We start from the raw sequence: 19297 nt of genomic DNA, 5'->3' as shown, positions 1-19297 counted from the left end.
GACACATAACTGTCACCCCCAAATTCAGAGGGTTTAGTTTGGTCCCATGCATGTTCCACAGCTGAGAGGCCAGAGTTCATAAGCTCCCATCAGCTTGGGTCAGCTGTGTCTGTGGTCTCCCCATCATGATCTTGACCTCACTTGCTTCTCTGATCCCTCCTCCTTCTCTTCCACTGGAGTCTAGGAGCTCAGCCCAGTGCCTGGCTGTGGATCACTGCATCTGCTTCCGTCCGTTACTGGATATAGGTTCTATGATCAATTAGGGTATAATCTGATTATAGAGGAAGCTAAGTTCAGGCACCCTCTCCATTATTGCTCAGAGTCTTATTTGGTGTCATCCTTGTGGATTCCTGGGGATTTCCCTAGCACCAGGTTTCTCCTTAACCCCCAATGGTTCCCTTTACCAAGATATCTTGTTCATTGCTCTCCCACTCCGTCCCTCCCTCCACTCAGCCATCTCAGTCCCTCTTGTTCCCATTCCCTATCTCTTCTCTTCTACCCCACCCCCCAGTTTACCTAAGAGATCTTAACTATTTTGTCTTCCTGGGGCCTTCCATGCGTGTCCCTCTTAGGGTCCTCCTTTTTACCTAATTTCTCTGGGGTTATGGATTGTAGCCTGGTTATCCTTCAGTTTATGTTTAATATTTACTTATGAGTGAGTACATACTCTGTTACCTCACTCAAGATGATTCCTTCTGGTTCCATCCATTTGCCTAGAATTTCAATGTGTCATTGTCTTTTACCGCTGAGTAATACTCCATTATGTAAACATGCCACATTTTCTTTATCCATTCTTCAGTTGAGGGGCACCTAGGTTGTTTCCAGGTTCTGGCTATTACAAATAATGCTGCTATGTTGAGCAAGTGTTCTTGTGAAATGATGGAGCATCTTTTGGGTATATGCCCAATAGTAGTATTGCTGGGTCTTGAGGTAGGTTGATTCCTGATTTTCTGATAAACCACTGTACTGATTTCCAGAGTGGCTGTACAAGTTTGCACTCCCACCAGCAGTGGAGGAGTGTTCCCCTTCTGAGTAATTTTCTTAAGAACTCGCGTGTCACTTGTTTCTTTTTTCAGCCTTTGAAATGATTCACTTTCATGACACATGAGCAAAACTTTTCACTGAAGAACCCAAAGCGTCTCAAGTGAGGGAGTGTAGAATCATCTTAAAAGGCTGTTCTGTGGGGTAGTCCCATCAGAGAGCCGGGCACATGGTAAGAGAAGCTATTTAAAATGGATAGAAGCAGGGCCAGCCGCAATTGATACTCAAGTGTCCCTTCTCAGGAAGCCCTGAGCTTGTGCAAGTACAAGAAACCTTAGAGTTGCTTTGCCTCCGCTGGCTTTAACATGGAAGGTGGATGCCTGGCATCCAGCCCAGAGTCCTCCCAGAAGCAGATCCTGGCAGCTTGAAGTTCTTGGGGTTTTGTTCTGAAGCTCTCTGGGCATAAGTATCAAGATGGCCACCACATGCCAAGGCAACTGTGAGCTGGGAACACCGCAAAGGACTGGCTTCTGCCTGGGTGGAGTGCACACCCTCCCCTGACTGGCTGCTAAGGTAAGCTGGCACCACCAGGCTTTCTGCTATGCAGAGGGCTTCCTGTAGTGGGCACTGTGCATGTCCTCTGTGCTCTGGTGTCCATGCCAGGACTGCTTGAGTCCTAGGCCTAAACCTCACTGCACCTAGAGAAAGCTAAGACCTCTGTCTTCAGTAGGGCCTGTGGTCCAGCGATGGTTAAAATCATTGTCAGCTTAATGAGTTCTAGAACCACCTGGGAGATGGGTGTCTGGGCATTCCCATGAGGAATACTCTTCATTAGTGTAATAGGTGTGGGAAGGTGCACTCGCTGTAGGTGACGCTACTCCATGGGCTGAGATCCTTGGCTGTAGAAGAAGAGAAAAATGTGCCGAACACAAGTGTCCATTGCTTTCTTCTTCATGATTGTGGACCAGCAGCTTCAAGCGTCTGTTGCCTGATGAATAGCACCTCACAGTGTGAGCCAAGGTAAGCCCCCTACCTCCTTGAGTTGTGTCTGTCAGGGTAACTCTATCACAGCGACCTGGAAAGAAACTCAGCTAGGCAGCCTGGAGGACACTGTCTCTGCGCTGAGTTAGAGTCCTGTTTCTACCAATTATTCTTGTTACTTTGTGTCTGCCTGGTTCCTCTTTTTGGAGATATAAACACCCCTTCTACAAAGACTGAGTCCCTGCCACCACTCCAGAGCTGCTTTAGGTAGTGAGTGTACAGCCAGGGACAATGAGGACACTAGGTCCTGTCCTCACGGAACTGCACAGCACAGCTCTGAGGAATTGTGGCGCGTAAGTACAAGAATCTGGTGTAGAACACAGATAGGGCCTGGATTTATGTCCATAAGTCCTGTACAAAACCCCCAACAGAATCTACAAGCACCGCTTTAAACAAGGCCCTTTTCATATTCAGGACGTGTTCATCCATCTGTGTGAAGTTTGACTAGAGTAAGTCACCAACTCTCCCTGGGCCTCAGTTTCTGCTTCTATGAAATCAGGCGGCTTGAACCACATAGCCCTGAGTCTGTGTGTTGCCCCTGCAATGCTGTGATTATCTGTAGCATACAAATGGATTTCCTGAGTTGGGAATCAGCTGAACTGAGGAGATAGTTCAGAGGGTAAGGCACTAGCCCCCTGAGAATTGCAAGCCTGATATGTTTGATCCCTGAAACCCATGTAAAGGTGGAAGGAGAGAATCAACTCCACATGCAAGCTGTGGCAAGCATGCTCACACATATAGATCATGTAACATATGTGAACACACACACACATAACAATGAATTTGTGTATTTTCCCTGAAGAATCTTTTCATTGGTTGCTATCCTGCCTCTAAAAGCTTTGAGATGGTCTTACAGGACTGATTATTCTTCCCCAGTGAGTGTTTCAAATACACCCGCACAGTCCAGTGTAATTCTTCTGAGCTCACTGTGAGCTTCTATTCATCTGAATAGTCTACTTAAGTGGTGGCTATGTTCTCATGATCCATGCAGTTCTAAATGTCACCAAATACCAGCCTTGCAGGACAGCTGTCAATCAGACACATGTGTGATGCTCTCTGATTTCAAGTTAGAACTCAGGATAGAAAACACCTGAAAACGTTTAGGTCCAGGATGAACTCTGAAATGCAGAGTTGCTAGCCATGCCACTGAATAACATCCTGTAGTCTTGGGCTTTTTAAAAAATTCAATCTGCACGCTAACTCCTTTGATTTGGCTTTTGTTTGGAATGATCTGCCTGATGCCATTTCTCTGCAACATTCAGAACAAGATATGATCTCTTCTGAGTCAGCTACATAGAGTGGACCTTTCCAAGCATAAAGAAACATCTGTCCTCCATCTGCGGGGCCTGAAAAATAGGACTTTCAGTCCAGTGTTGTGTAGGACACTAATGCTTGCAAAGAGCAAGAAACTTTTTTTTTTTTTTTAACTAAAATCCTGATAAATGTCAAACAGGATCTTTTCATCTTGCATATCGTTTTCCAGAGAGCATCCTCAAAGGCCACTTTAGGTGAATGGTTTAATGAGAACATAAGCTCCATATTCAGCCAAACACTAGTCAAATGTTTAGTATATCATGTACCATCTGGGCAATCATATAGTTATTTAACCTTGATAATTCTTGGATTTGTAAAACATAGAAAATACTGGTATCTTCCCTAAGAGAGTATTCTCTAGAAGACCAACACTAAGTTCTCACTGTTCATCTTTTAGTGTTTCTGCTGTTAATATGAGAGGCAGGAGGCCGGGTCCCTGGTGTAGGTGTAAGAACACAAGGTTGGCGATCAGAAGCCTGGGGTGTGCATCCACTGCTGCCGCTTAGTGCAGGATGCTAGGAGAGTCACATGCTTCTCAATTCAGCTGGAAAACAAGGAAATAAGTATCTCTCCGGAAACATCATGAGGCTCAAGGATGATGGTTCCTGGGAATCGCCTTGGCCAATGCTAAACTCAATGAATGTCTTATCGGCTACCCTCTGTGTTAAGAACCAGGTGTTTGTGTCCCTGGAAATTCCTATGTGGAAATTCTAACTCACATGTGAAGGTACTAGGAAGGCAGGGCTTTGGAGAGGGGTTAGTTAAGCTTGGAGGAGTCATAAGGAGGAGTCCATGGCTGGAAATCAGTACCCTGATAAACAGTGACTAGCAGCCCTCTCTTTCTGTCCAGTGAAGAGACAAAGAGGAGCCAGCTGTCCACCGGACGGGAGGAACTGAGTCTGCTGGCCCTCAAGCTTGCCCTTCCCAGCCTCTGGACTGGTCGGAAGCAAATGTCTGTTCTTTAAGCCACCTGGCCACAGCTCTTGTTAGGAAACCATAACTGAGAATATGGAGTCACAACTGTCACTGAAAAATACATCTTTTTTTTTTTCTATCCCAGAATTCCCATTTACAGTAATTGTTGTGTGGAGCTCAACTGATTATGACTGATTCCTACCCACTCAGAGAAGACAGACAGCACACCGATGGACTGAGGACCTACTGAGCAACCTCTTCCCAGAAGAACTCTGTCATCACTGTGTGTTCGTCTCCCATGCAGCCTCCGTGGCCATCTAAATGCATGCTAGTCAAAATCCAGTGTGTCTGCAGGGTTTCCAGGAACTGGACTTGAGGCTGCAAATGCTGGTTCTCCTGACTCATCTCCCTTCCAAAAGCGTTCAACCAGGACTCCACTCTCTCGGCCTGCGTGGTCACGTCTCCCTTTCCTTACAGTGGGAGGCACTCTCTTGAGATCTTGTCACCAGCCAGGCCTAAAGTCCAATCCTCCCTCCTCAGCTGTCCAGCTGTGTCACCCTGAGCAAGCCACAAAAGCATGTGGCAGGTCAGCTTTCTCAGAGGAAGACCACTGAAGAGCCCCCAGTGAGTTACCCAACACCAAGTGGTCAGCCTTGAAAACATATGCACACAAGTAACATAAAGACCGAGCAGGATGCGCGCGCGCACGCGCGCACACACACACACACACACACACACACACACACACACACACGCACACGGCAACAGTTAAAACACCACCACAAGTGTTTCATAATAAGAGATGGGTCCATGGAAGTAGAAGGGAAGAAAGGGAAAGTACTACATTTGAACTTCAGAAGATAAAGTTTTCCAAATGGGCGAGAACGAGAACTACCTTCCCAGGCAGCCGAGGGATTAAGAGAGCATACTTAAAGTTCTTCCTCACACCTGGAGCCCCATGTTCTTACCAGTTCACTTTCCTTTCCTTGATACTCTAGACACAGAGAATCAGAAGGAAGGTCCAGGGACAAATGCGCCCCTCAAAGGCCCCGTCCAGTGGCCCACTCCCTCTGATTAGACCTCACCTTTTAACAGTCAATCAGCTGAGACTTAATTGATGAGGCAACGCTGGATGTTTTTGTTTATTTATTTTACATCCTGACCAGTTTCCTCTCCCTCCTCTCTTGCCAAGTCCCTCGCCCCACTCCCCCCAATCCACTCCTCCTCCATTTCTATACTTTTACTTCATTGGGCTACATCATATATTGGTAAAATTAATTTCATTCATTTATTTTTACCCATTAGAATGCAGATACTAGAAAACTTGGAGTCAACCTGGCTCCCATTACAGTTCTCTTGTGCAGTGCTGCTGGAAACTGTCCCTCACCTAAACCAACTACTTAAATCTTCAGAACCTTAGAAACACACATAATGTCACTCCATTCTAGTCACATCCCATTGCTTATGTAGCTACTGAGAATATAAAGATTATTAATGCAAGAAAGTAAAGTAAGCCACCAGGTCTCTGTGAGCCAGGGCCTGGGCTGCCCTGTACCACTGTAACAGTTTAGGAAGATTCACCAGGTCTCTGTGAGCCAGGGCCTGCCTGGGCAGCCCTGTACCACTGAGATAGTTTCTACTAAGTAACTCATCTTCGGCCTTCCCAGCCTCTGCCACTGGAATTCCAAAAGGTCCTCCAAACTAATATAAGTACATACATGGTCTTCTCTATGCCATTAGTCAAGAGTACCCATTTTCTATCTGTAATAATAATAATAATAATAATAATAATAATAATAATAATAAAGCATTTAGATGTATACGTAATATAATTTTTTTAAGACAAGGCCTCACTATATAGCCTTGGCTGGCTTTGAACTCACTCTGTAGACCAGGCTGGCTTCAGACTCACAGCGATCCACCTGCCTCTGCCTCCTGAGTGCTGGGATTAACCACACATAGCTTGCTTTTTATATTGTATGTGCAGTACCATAACTTTCCTTGATCTTTACATGTGTAGCACTTGAGAAGCCCTTTAAAGAACAGACCTCTTGACAGGCAGGCACAGCTGTGTGTTAAGAAGTCAAAAACTGAGCTGCCTCCCTCTGCTCCCTTCTCTCCTGCCTCAGCTCTGACTGTTCTTGTTTTCTTGAAGACAAAGGCAACAGTTTTGTAAGTAAGGGTTGTACTTGATGAGTTTCGTTGTCTGATGGGTAGTGCTGTGACTCTGAAAATGATTTGCTAAAGCGAAGGGCTCAGACAAACTTCTGTGGCCTTCTCCTGGTGGATCTTCCTTCCTTCCTCATCCTCCCCAACGCCGGCTGCAAACTCTAGACTTTTTCCTCCTCAGTGCAAGCCACAGCAATTATTCTTCCCTTTTTCCAAAGTAACTGTGAAATCTAAAACTATGACCCTAATTTCAACTTCTTCCTTTGTCCTTTCAGGGATGGGCATTTTTAAGTGTCTGGTCCACCTGGATTCATTATAGGATACGTAACACGGTTCCAGATAGGACCCTGCCACACCCCTAGAGGCAATGAAAGCTATACAGATAGTCTGTATGAGCAGACTGGCTTTGCTGGAAGACAGGCCTTCCCGCACTGAGGCTGTCTGTTAGATAACGCCCCTCCCTCATAGGCAAGCACATTGTTACTGACTTCAACAGGGTCAAAGCCAGGAGCCTGGCAGTCCTAGCAAACTGGGAAGAGAGAGATGTATTCATTGCGGCAACACTGGGAAGAGGAACAGGGGGCTTGGTAACATCACAGCTCTGTCTCTGAGGTCCTGATAACTGGCTGAAACGGAGGGCAAGTAGTGTGCATAGCTTAACAGTCCTAGTCCAGATGTGGTCCCACTCATCAGTGACTGAGGGCTGTCTTATGCACAGTCCCTCTTGCACCGTGGTCTGACAAGTTGACGGAAATGTATAAAATTCCTTCCCATGGTTCCCCTCCTGGCTGACACCAGTGCTCCAGGCTTCTCCTTGCCCAGCAGGAGATTGCAAGGGAAATTCCAGTTTCTTGGGTCCACTGTTGCAATGGTCTGTTAGCTGGAGGCAGGGCACAAGTGTCTCCATAGAATGACTTTATTCCAGGACAGTTGCATCTCTTTCGGCTGTCTACATATCACACCGACACACTACACGGGCGGTCGGTCACCCCTGGTCTTAGGGTAACCGGGAGGGGATTGCCTCCTCTACTTCACATGTGAAAACATTTCATTTCATCCACTTGGATTTATCTTGGATTTGAGTTTATGTGTGTGGATTTTTCCTGCCTGTGTGTCTGTGCACCATGTACATGTATGTCAGATGCCCATGGATGAGAACATGGACCTGAAGACTCCTTTATCCTGGTCACTCCACTCTCCAGCTGGTACAGGAAGGGACAGTTGCGATGTGACAAGAGGTGGCAGGCTGATGTGCCACAGGGAGGCCCCTACCAAGATCCAGATGGAAGTCCTTCCACAGAGGTCCTAAGCTGGGGTGGAAACAGCAAGGCCAGCAGTGTGGCTGACAGCTCCTGAGATCAGGGCCCCAGGGACCGTGATCCAAAGGCTTCTACCCGAGCGAGCGTTCAATCTCATGCCGGCTTCCGCGTTGGTTCTCAGCTGTAATTTTTTGGGATAATGAAAGTACCATATGTCTATCTCTCTAGGTTCCCATACAAAGCGGGAAACTAAAAACGCCAGATGACTGCAACAGATTTCTGCTTGTTTTCATGGGAAAACAACTGCCACGAACCCTCGGGAAAATGTGGTCTCTGGTTAATGCCTTCACTCTGTCAGCAAGCAGGTCCCAGTCCACAGCTGCTCAACATTTCAACCCGAGTGAGATGTCATCCTGCTGGTGGCCGGGTGAGATGTCAGAGGTCAGCGAACTCCCCTGAGCAGGACACTGAGTACTGTATTCCAGGCCCGCCACTTCAGACCCTGGCCAGCTGTGCTAGTTCAGGGCTCCTGCCTGAAAACTAGAAGACACATTTTGAGGCAGAACACAGCCTCATCAGGTTCTTCGGTAGGCTTGAGCCCTGGCGCCAGCCAGCCGGAGGGTCAGAGGGGACATGCCCCTGAGGATTCTTTCTGTGTCTTGTTTGGCTGCCTACAACTAGACAGACCTAATTTGGGGGTGGGGAGACCATCTAATCGAACCCCGCGAAGTGTGGCCTGGGTCACTGTACCCACGCTGCTTCTAGGATGCTGCTGAGGCTGCTAACACCTCCCCCAGGACTAGCACCAATTGGCCTAAAGAGATAGCGGTGTGGGGAGGAGAGGGTGCTGGAGATGTCAGTGTTGAGGTGACAGTGGAAATCTGTGGCACTGGAGACTGTTTCAGGGCTGGCTTTAGTTGACTGTGTGATTGGTTTTCTTGCTGTTGTGACCAAATGCCTGAGAGAAGCAACTTAAGGGAAGAGGGTCTACGTGGGCTCAAGATTCAAGAGGGCGCCGCCTGTCCTCTTGGGAAAAGAGTCTATCGGGGGAGTTCATGGTGGGAGAGTTCATCATGTGGTAAGATAGGACTGGATTTCATTTCTACACAATTTAAAAGCAGAGAAAGAGAGTAATGCCAATACAATTAAATGGCTCTCTCTCTCTCTCTGTCTCTGTCTCTCTGTCTCTGTCTCTGTCTCTCTCTCTCTCTCTCTTCTCTCTCTCTCTCTCGTGTGTGTGTGTGTGTGTGTGTGTGTGTGTGTGTGTGTGTGTATGAGTGTGTTGGTACCCAATGAGAAACAGTCTAGTGAGTAAGAAATGAACAACACACACACACACACACACACACACACACACACCACACATACACACACCTCCACACAGATACATACATGCACAACTACACACACACCCCTATATACACAACACTCACACACACACATGCACACCACATACACACCCCACACATACAGACTCCTACATGTACACCATACACACACACAACATACATATATGCACACCACACCCACATCACATACACTCCAACATACACACCATACACACATACACCTCCACACAGACACATACATGCATACCACACACACACACCTACACACATACACACACCACACACACACTCCTACATATACACACCACACACACACACACACACACACACACACACACACACCCCTTATGGTCACCAATGCTGGCAACATAATTTTTTTTTTCTCACAATAGCTATCAAGGATGCAAACAGAGCCTGCAATTCCAAATCTCCACAGTGTGCCTGCTTACATGGAAGTCACCAGCTGCTTTGCTTGCCTGGCCTAGAGAGAATACTCAGAGAAACAGAGTGGCAGAGGACACCCCTGTGGCCTTTTGCCAAAATAAACCGTGGAAGTGACTCTATGGAAATAAGAACATAGATTACAGAGCATCTGAAATGCTGTACTCTGGCCTAGTCAAAACATTTTGATTCTTCCTGTCTGTAAATGACTTCCGGGCAGGATTTCTTCACAGGAGACCACACTAAAAGAGGCCATGGAAGTCATGTTAGGGCAACAGCAGCATCACTCTGTGGTCCTAGGGAGGCCTTGGGTAGTCAGGTGTCATCATTGTATAACCACGGCTGTGCTGCACAGCGTCATGGTCCAGGGCACTCTCTTTCTTTGGATTCCAGTAATTGCGGCTTAGGGTTGATTGCCTCTGTTCTGTTTCCAGCTTGCCTCAGACACTTAGCTGCCCAGAGTTGGCACAAACACCTATGGGGATGAAGAGAGAACATCTCCATTAGATTGCCCTCTCCTCTCAGGCAAACCATAGGAAGTCTCTTGAGGTCTCTAGGCCACCCACTGGGGTGGCCCCACTTCGGCCCACTGGGGTGATTCACTGAATCCACAGCTTTACGAAAGGACACACTTCAATAAGAGCCAAACAGACATATAAGGCAAGAGGACAGTGAGCTCCACTCAGCACCCCAGTGGTCTCAGGGAGCAAAGCCCCCTAGTGATGAGAAGATATGCACAGAACCTAACCAAGAGTGGGTGTAGTAGAAAATTTTCAGGTGTGTTACTTTTGTTCATGTTGCATTTGTTTAACTCTGTGAAGCTGTGTAAAACTCTGTGCCTGTATAAAACACCTGATGGTCTAATAAAGGTCTGAACTACCAGCAGTGAGGCAGGAGAAAGGATAGGCGGGGCTGGCAGGCAGAGAGAATACATAGAGGGAGAAATCTGAGAAAGAAGTAGCCAGAGAAGGAGGAGGACATCAGAGGCCAGCCACCCAGCTACACAGCCAGCCACGGAGTAAGAGTAAGATTTACAGAAGTTAGAGAAGGGAAAAGCCCAGAGGAAAAAGGTAGATGGGATAAATTAAAGTTAAGGAAAGCTGGCAAGAAACAAGCCAAGCAAAGGCCAGGCAATCATAATTAAGAATAAGCCTCCATGAGTGATTTATTTGGGAGCTGGGTGGTGGGTCCCCCTCCCTCCGAAAAAACAACAACCACCAACAAGTGGGTGCCAACTCTGGGTAGTTGGTGTCAGAACAGAGTTGGAGTGGAAAACAAGACACAGAGAATACTAGTTGTCAGTCTGTTAGCTGGTAGTTATTTGCAGAACCTGTCAATCAAGTCTCTGCAGGCAGAGCAGCAGGGGAACTGACTCACTAAAGCCCCCCTGTCACCAGCTGGCTGGCTGGAGTCCTTCCGCTCATCTTTACCCTCAGGGTCTGACCCAGTGAGCAGCTGTGGCTGCCAGAGGCAAACAGCAGCAGGAAGTTCCCACTGGCGTCAGTGTGCCTGTGCTGGCCTGGGCTTCCAGGACCCTCAGCCCCTCAGGCTGTGCAGCCGCAGGAAGTGAGGCTCCTCCAGCTAGTCAGTGCCCAGTGTAAGGCTTCAGCTCAGGCCAGGCTCTGGGTACCTTGGCCCGATGGGCTGGCAGCTCTCTGGAGCTTTGCTAGTGACCAGGGAGGGCTTGCTTGCAGTTTTCCCATTCTGCTTCTATTTTTCTTTATCCCTGGCTCTACTTCCGCTCTCTTCTGTTTTCTCTCTGCGTCTGCCATTCCTCTGGATTCTTCTATGTCCCCTTTCTGGAGCTTTTTATCTGCCCCTGCTTCCTGCAAACGCTGTCGTGGCTGCCAGCGTTTGTCGCTGCTGCCCCTCCTGCCACAGCTGCTTCTGCCTCGTGGCTGTGGCCCCCAGGATTGCCATGTCGCCACCATGCTGGTGTTGCCGCCACCGATCCTCACTTGTCATGGCTTCCACCACCACCACTGTCACTGCTACTTCCTTCTTCTTGGGACCAGCCCACCCGACTCTGGGAGCAATAGAGACAGACAAGGAAAGACCGCTCAGAAGAAGCCTTTCTGTGGCGGATGCTAAGACAACACTGTTTCCTGGCAGCCTGCTTGTCTAGCATCCAGTCACAGCAGACCTACATGCAAGGGAAGGTTGGTCTTTGCACTGGTCACAGCCATTGTCTCTTTCCCACTAGTTACAGCAGTTCCTCTGCTACGCGAGCAGTGAGGTGTTCCCCCTCTGGACTAGGTAAAGTGGCGCCAGGATATGTCTGGAAGGTGCTGGGGCTGCGCTTTAGGAACTGTAGCTGTGCTACCGCAGCAGACAGCTGCTGCTGCTGCCATGTAACTTCCTCCAAACATCTGCAGACTGTGTGAAGCACCTAGAGCAGGAGTCAAGCTGACTGCTGAGCTGACAGTCCTTTCCTCAAGGCATCCTGGGCGATGAAGAGGAGTCTAATAGGGACAAATTAGTGAGTCCCAGCTCCCGTCCCCAACGTCTTAGCAAATTTACAGGGGAAAATAAACATAAGAGATTGTATAAAATAGCCACTAATGATTAAATAGTGTTGACTGGTGTTTTAACTTACTATAGTGCCTGTTGGTCATTGAGGCGCTCTTACCCTGCGAGGAAACGTCATAAAATACCACAGAATCCACTAACAAGAGTTTTATTAAGATAAGGGAGAGAAGCCTGGTGGTGGTGGCGCATGCCTGTAATCCCAGCACTCAGGAGGCAGAGGCAAGTGGATCTCTGTGAGTTCGAGGCCAGCCTGGTCTACAGAGTGAGATCTAGGACAGGCTCCAAAGCTACAGAAAACCCCTGTCTCAAAAAACCAAAAAAAAAAAAAAAAAAAAATGATAAGGGAGAGAGACAGATGTGCACAGGCCTGTGGAAAGACATGAGAATAAAGATGGAGCCGGGAATCATGGCGCCGGCTTATAAAGGCTGGGCCACGCCTGCGGCGCACAGGCCCATGTGGCTATTCCACACATGCACATAGATCACATGGTTGTGCTGTGTGCTTTACGCAACCACACAAAGCCACGGGGTCCTGGTCACGTGAGACATTTTGACCTGGAAATGACTAGGCAGAAGTGACTAGGTTCCGCTGGGCATGCACAACCATGCCCTACTGTGGGGAAATGTTGTGAATCCATATCAGCACCTGTACCTCAGGAAAGGTGGATCATTCATTCTAATTTGTCTCATCCCTAGCACCGCAGAACCTGTGTTCATCAGCCAGAGATCTTCACTGACCCTCAATAAAAAGTTTTTCATTGGGATTTTTCTTAAAGGTCATGGATTAAATCATTGGCCACATTAAAAATCTTAGCCTGATCCCTTGCCTAGTTAGTGAGTTTGTACCTCAGGTCAGTTTGGTCCAGAGTTCTAACACTTCGATCCCTGGTTGGTCTTTGTTTTGATCATGTGCTGCCCTGAAGAATCTGAGAGTTAACAAAAATACCCTTATCAGAAAAGCCCAAATGTCTTAGCAACTAAAGAAAATACTCAATATTATCTTTGTAATACCATACTTCGCTGTGAAAATGTAAAAACCACTGGGAATTTCAACTCTTATTAATTTTTTTGAGCAGCTACTACAGACCAACCCTTTGGATTATACACTCTGAAATAGTATTTTGGAATGTAAGTCAGGCCATCACATGGAGGGTAGGCTGGAGGAAGCAGAGAGGGGTACATGGATAAGGGGCAGGCATACAGGGATGAAATCTAGACAAGGGGAACAGGTGTGGAAATGGAAGAGGCGGGCTTGAGAAACACGAAAGTTGCAGTGATTCAGCTTGTTGTTGTTGTTGTTGTTTCAATATGAAATGTCCCCCAGAGGCTCATGTGTTTGAACACTTCGTCACCAGCTGGTGGCGCTGTTTGGGAAAACTGTGGAACCTTTGCCCGGTAGAACCTTGATAGAAGTAAGTCCCTGGAGACAGACATACAAGATTTACAGTCCCACTTTACTTCGTGTTCACTCTCTGCTTTGCGTGTGGAGATAATATGACAAGCCAGCTCCCTTACCCTGCCACCAATGCCCTCCCTGTCCGCTGTCATGTCTTCCCTACCATGACGGACTGGATCCCCCAGAACTACAGGTCAAAATAAATCACTGCTCTTTTAAATGGCTTTTGTCAGAGTGTTTCATTGCATTAGTTGTGGTTGGAATTGATAGAATATGTCATCACAGTTCCCCATGAGATGATGGACTTAAATCCCCTCAGACCAGGAGCAAAACAAGTGTCCTTTTTAAATGGGTTTTTTTTTGGGGGGGGGGGGGGTATTCTGCCACAATGCTGAGAGCAACTAACACAGTGGGAAGTTGACATTTGCCAAAGCTCATAGAGCCTGGGAATTCACTTACCATCCATAAGTTGTAAAAACACCATACCAGTTAAAATGGAGGTGAATCCAAATGCTTACGAGCAGGGAATATCAATACTCTCAATTGCTCAGTGTCCAAAAAAGGTCAACAGACACATTCACAACAGCTTCTCATGCCCTCCAGGCCCTTCCCAGGTGACAGAGAGGATGTTCTGGTTCTCTTCTGGAGGACTTAAGTATTCACCAGGCTCTACCAAAGCTGTGCAGCAGAGACCAGACACCCTCAGGGTTTGCTGTCAAGGTGGTGGCACTCGGCTCTCAGATGTGACATTTCACCTTAGAGTTCACCCTCACAGCTTCACACCTTACCCTTTCAGAGACTTCACACAGGAAACCAACCCTCCTACATAGCGACTACTCTCTCAGGACTTCCTCTAAAAGTTTGGTGGACTCCTCCATGACCTGTGACTCCTACATCCTGCATGCCTTTAGAAATGTGCATCTTATGGCCAACACCAGGTCTGCAGTCAGCTTAGACAGCAGCTGTCCTACTCCTCAGACCACAGCAGCCTCTGAGAGCCTGGACGCCTCAGGCCTGGAAAACACTTTGTTATACAGGCTTATGGCAGCAGTGGGCTTCAAAGGCACCCTCCTCTCAAAGCAAGGATTTTCAAATAAATACACAACTTCTTTTGTTTGTTTTTGTTTTTTCAAGACAGGGTTTCCCTGTGTAGCCCTGGCTGTCCTGGATCTTGCTCTGTAGACCAGGCTGGCCTTGAACTCACAGAGATCTGCCTCAGAGTGCTGGGATTAAAGGTGTGAGCCACCACCACCCGGCTTTGAATGCACAATTTTATGACATGGATCCTGAAATGGGTTGAGTCCAATCAGTCCTAAAGCCCCCAGTCTATGGCTCTACCAAGACAGCACCTACTTGATCTTCTCTGAAAAGCCTCAGAACACCTTTCCCACTGTCCTACTGCAAGTGCGTGGGTCTCTGTACCAGCACTGAACTCTCTACCCTCATGTACATCCTCCTGCCCACATTTAAAACAAGGCCTTATCTAGCCAGACGGTACGTTTTTTATAATCCCTTTCTGCCCATTGCTCTGATTATAAAAGACACCAGCAATAAGAATTCCAAAGGCTGAATGCTTGCTGCCTTCAAATATCTTCTTCCGGGCCAGGGGACATAGCTCAGTTAACAGAGTGCTTGCCTGCAGGTATGAAGTCCTGGGTTTGGTCCGAAGTATAACATAAATCAGGTGTGGTGGCTCTTGCTTGTAATCCCAGCACTTGAGAGGTATTAGTAGGAAGATCAGAAGTTCAAGGTCCTCCTCAGCCACTTAGTGAGTTCAAGGCCAGCCTGGGATACACAAAACCCTTTCTCAAAGGAAAAAAGAAATTTCCTCTGCCTAATGAATTAGTCCATCAACTTTAAACTCAGATTCATTCAGAGTTTCAGGACGTGACACACAGACGAAATGTAACCAAATTCTTTGCCAGAAAATAGCCTCTAGTCCACTTCCCAAGAGAATCCTTATTCTCAGTGGAACCTCGAGAGAATAGTCTTTGCCCTGTTTTTTGTTTTCTTTTTAACTTTAAAGATTAAGCCTAAGGCAAGTCCTAGTATATCCCCAGCCCTCTTCTTACTTTGCAATTTGAGACATGGTCTCACTAAGATGCCCAGGCTGCCCTTGAACCACTCTAGACCCCACTGTCCTGGTAGTTTTATGTCAACTTGGCACAAGCTAGTCATCTGAAAGAAGAAACCTCAGTTGAGAAGAGGCCTCTGTAAGATCCAGCTGTAAAGCACCTTCTTAATTAGTCATCAATGGGGAGGGCTGTGGGAGCCTGTTTTCGGGCTTTACCCAGCAGGTCCACATAGAGGATGATTAGGGCCACGGGCCTGAGTTCAGGTGTCTGAGATGGTCTGCACTTGGCTGTGCTGGGGGAGGAGGTCTTTTGCTTCGCCCCTTGGCATCTCTATAAATACCCTGGTGCAGAGACAGTCAGGGCCTGTTGGAAAAGGTTCCAGGCCCTCTCGGGGCTATCCTTTATTTTCTATCTGTTTATCTCCGCACTATAAATTCTTCTATCTAATATTTCCTGCTGCTCGCACTCAAGAAAACTCTGGGGAGATGTGGGGTTGGGGGGTAAATGCCCCACAGAGGGCCCAGCTCACAGTGGGTGGTGCCACCCCTGGGCTGGTAACCCTGGGTGCTATAAGAAAGCAAGTTGATTAAGCCATGGGGAGCAAGCCAGTAAGCAGCATCCCTCCATGGCCTCCGCATCAGCTCCAGCCTCCAGGTTCCTGCCCTGTGTGAGTTCTGTCCTGACTTTCTCCAGTGATGGACTAAGATGTGGAAGTGTAAGCTGAATAAACCCTTTCCTCTCCAGGTTGCTTATTGGTCATGGTGTTCCCCTGCAGCAGTAGATACCTGACTAGAACACACATGTAGATTTTGAACTTGTGATCTTTCCATCTCAGCTTCCCAAGGAGCTGGGATTATAGGTTGAGCCACCAGGCTAAGAGGAAAAGGCTCTCCAATCTGTCACCTTGTGGTCTTCTAAGCACCCAGTAAGATCTGCCTACAGCATTCTGAGGTCATCTCTCGCCCATTTCCCCAAATTCCTCTCACAACCAAACCCCTAAAGACTATAAACAGGGGGGCTGGAGAGATGGCTCAGAGGTTAAGAGCACCGACTGCTCTTCAGAGGTCCTGAGTTCAATTCCCAGCAACCACATGGTGGCTCACAACCATCTGTAATGAGATCTGGTGCCCTCTTCTGGCCTGCAGGCACACATGCAGACAGAACACGCAAACAAAAATAAAAATAAAAATAAATAATAAATAAAAAGACTGAACAGGCTCACTCTTAGCAGGGAACTCACTTCTCTGGCACTAGTTTTCTGTGTTGGTCAGATGTTTTCATCACTGGGACTAACACAGTTGTGAGAAAAAATTAAAGGAGTTTTTTCTCTTGAAGTTTCAAAAGCATCAATCCATCATGGTGAGGGGTATGGTAGAGCAAAGCAGTCCACTTGATGGCAGCCAGGAAGCAAGAGAATGGGCCATAAATGAATAGGTCAGGCAAGACACAGCTCCCAGAGCGTACCCCCAGTGACATACTTCCTCCAACAAGGCTACACTTTCTACTCACCACCTCCCAATAATGCCATCATTTACATATCCATCAAGGGAGAGAACTATTCCTTATGCCAGAGTGCTCATGTCCAATCATCTCTGAAAACACCTTCACAGACATGCTCAGAGACCTGGTTTATTCATCTTCTTTATTAATCTCCTACATGTTCCTTAAGCCAATGAGTTGACAATGCAAATTAGGCATCATACAATCTTTGTATGTTTATTTGTGGTTATTCAAGGTTTGTTTGGATGTATCTTAAACGTTGGGAGGTTTGGAATACAGACAAAGTTGGTAGAATACTTGAGTAGCATGTGCAAAGTCCTGGGTTCTGTCCTTGGTACTGCATAAACCAGATATGCTGATACAGGCCTGTCTGTAATCCCAGCTCTGGAGAGGTGGAGGGGGAAGGGTCAGAAGTTCAAGATATTCCTTGGCTACATAGTAAATTCGAGGTTAGCCTGGATTACATGAGACCCTGTGCTCTAGTATGCTCTCTGTTGCTCTGGTTAAACACTGACAAAATTGTCAGTTTAGGTGAGAAAAGGGTTTATTTGGCTTATATCTCCAGACCACAGTCCATCATTGTCTTAGTTAGGGTTTCTATTGCTGCAAAGGGACACCAAGACCACAGCAACTCTTATAAAGGAAAGCATTACAGTTTCAGAGATTCATTATCATCCTGACAGGAAGCATGGTGGTGTACAGGCAGACATGGTGTTGGAGAAGGAGCTGAGAATTCTACATTTTGTTCCACAGGCAACAGGAAATGACCTGAGTGTCACATTGAGTGCAGCTTGAGCAAAAGAGACCTCAGAGCCCACCCCCACATTGACACACTTCCTCCAACAAGGCCACACCTCCTAATAGTGCCACTCCCTATGAGCTTTATGGGAGCAAATTACATTCAAACTTGTGGCAGTTTGATTGTGGATCATTGAGGGAAGTCAGGGCAGGAACCCAGAAGCAGGAGCCACGGAGGAAGATTGCTCACTCATTCTCTAGCTCACTGGCTTGATTATGTTTAGCAAACTTTCTTATGGAGCCCAAGATCACCTTCCTAGGGATGGTGCTGCCTACAGTGGACTGTGTCATCCTGCATCAATTAATAGTGAAAACAGTCCCCAAAAAGCATGACCACAGTCCAGTCTGAACCAGGCAATTCCTCAGCTGAGGCTTCTTCCCTCAGATGAATGCAGGCTATCTGTAACAAGTAACAGAATGTAGCAAGTCCGGCTGCAACACCTTGTCTAAAAACCATACCAAATCTTAAGTTGAACACTAAAAGGTATACAACATCTTCTTAAGCAGCATGACTGATGGTGGGTGCTGCTTTCCTCTTAACATTCTGGAATGGTGGTCACTGTTCAGACAGTGCTTAAAACTCTGATGTTAGAAAGAAGAAAAGGAGATATAAGACAGCGAGCTTTAGAGCTGGCTGGTGTGCCCGCACTCCTGGTTCTGCCCCTCGGTAGCGGCGTGATCCCAGGCAGGTGGCATTCCTACCTATGCCTCAGCATCCCTGTCTAGAGTGGAGATGGTTATAACCTTGTTAAAAGGCCTAGCATAGATCAGGTCCTCAACAGATAGTGGCTGGCCGCCTGTGGCCATGGGCATCACTGCAGCCACTTTATAACTGTTCCTGGGGCAGTACTGTGCATTCTAAACTCTCTGCTCATTTTTCCAGTCAGAACATTTCCTTCAAAGCAGCTGATCACAGCTTTGTTATAGAAAGAGTAAGTCTGTGTAAAATAGAACCAGATCGAGGTGTCAGCTGACTGTCCTGTGGAGCATGTCACAAGCTGGAGAACTGTGACAAGGGCTTAAGACACAGAGATGTCTCCAGTCTCCTACATGAGACCATGGGCTGTGTCTCTGCTGTGGTCAATGTCCGCTTATATTCTGCCACATGACTTGTTGTTACCTGTCCTCCTCCCAGAGTTCCTGTCTCTCTCCGGAAATCCTGCCCATCCTCTCTTGCTATTGGACATTCAGCTCTTTATTAAACCAATCAGAAGGTGCCTTTCAGACAGTATGATCAAATATTCCACAACGCTGTCTGTACATCACTTGCGTACCTGAGGCACACAGAGGCCATAAGAGGGCATCTGATACCTGGAACTGGAGTTACAGATGGTTGTGAGCTACCATGTTGGTGCTGGGAATTGAACTCAGGTCCTGCAGGAGAAGCATCTTAACCTCTGGGCCATCTTTTCATCCTCTTACTTCCTATTGTGAGTAGGGTTTCGGTTGCCTGGTCTCACCTAGCACTCCCTCTGCAACCCAGGCCAGCCTCGATCTTGTAATCTTTCTATGTCCATTTTCCATGTAGCT

This window comes from Onychomys torridus, chromosome 10 (genome assembly GCF_903995425.1).
Source record: "Onychomys torridus chromosome 10, mOncTor1.1, whole genome shotgun sequence".
Taxonomy (NCBI): Eukaryota; Metazoa; Chordata; class Mammalia; order Rodentia; family Cricetidae; genus Onychomys; species Onychomys torridus.
Note: the sequence above shows the minus strand (reverse complement) of the source record.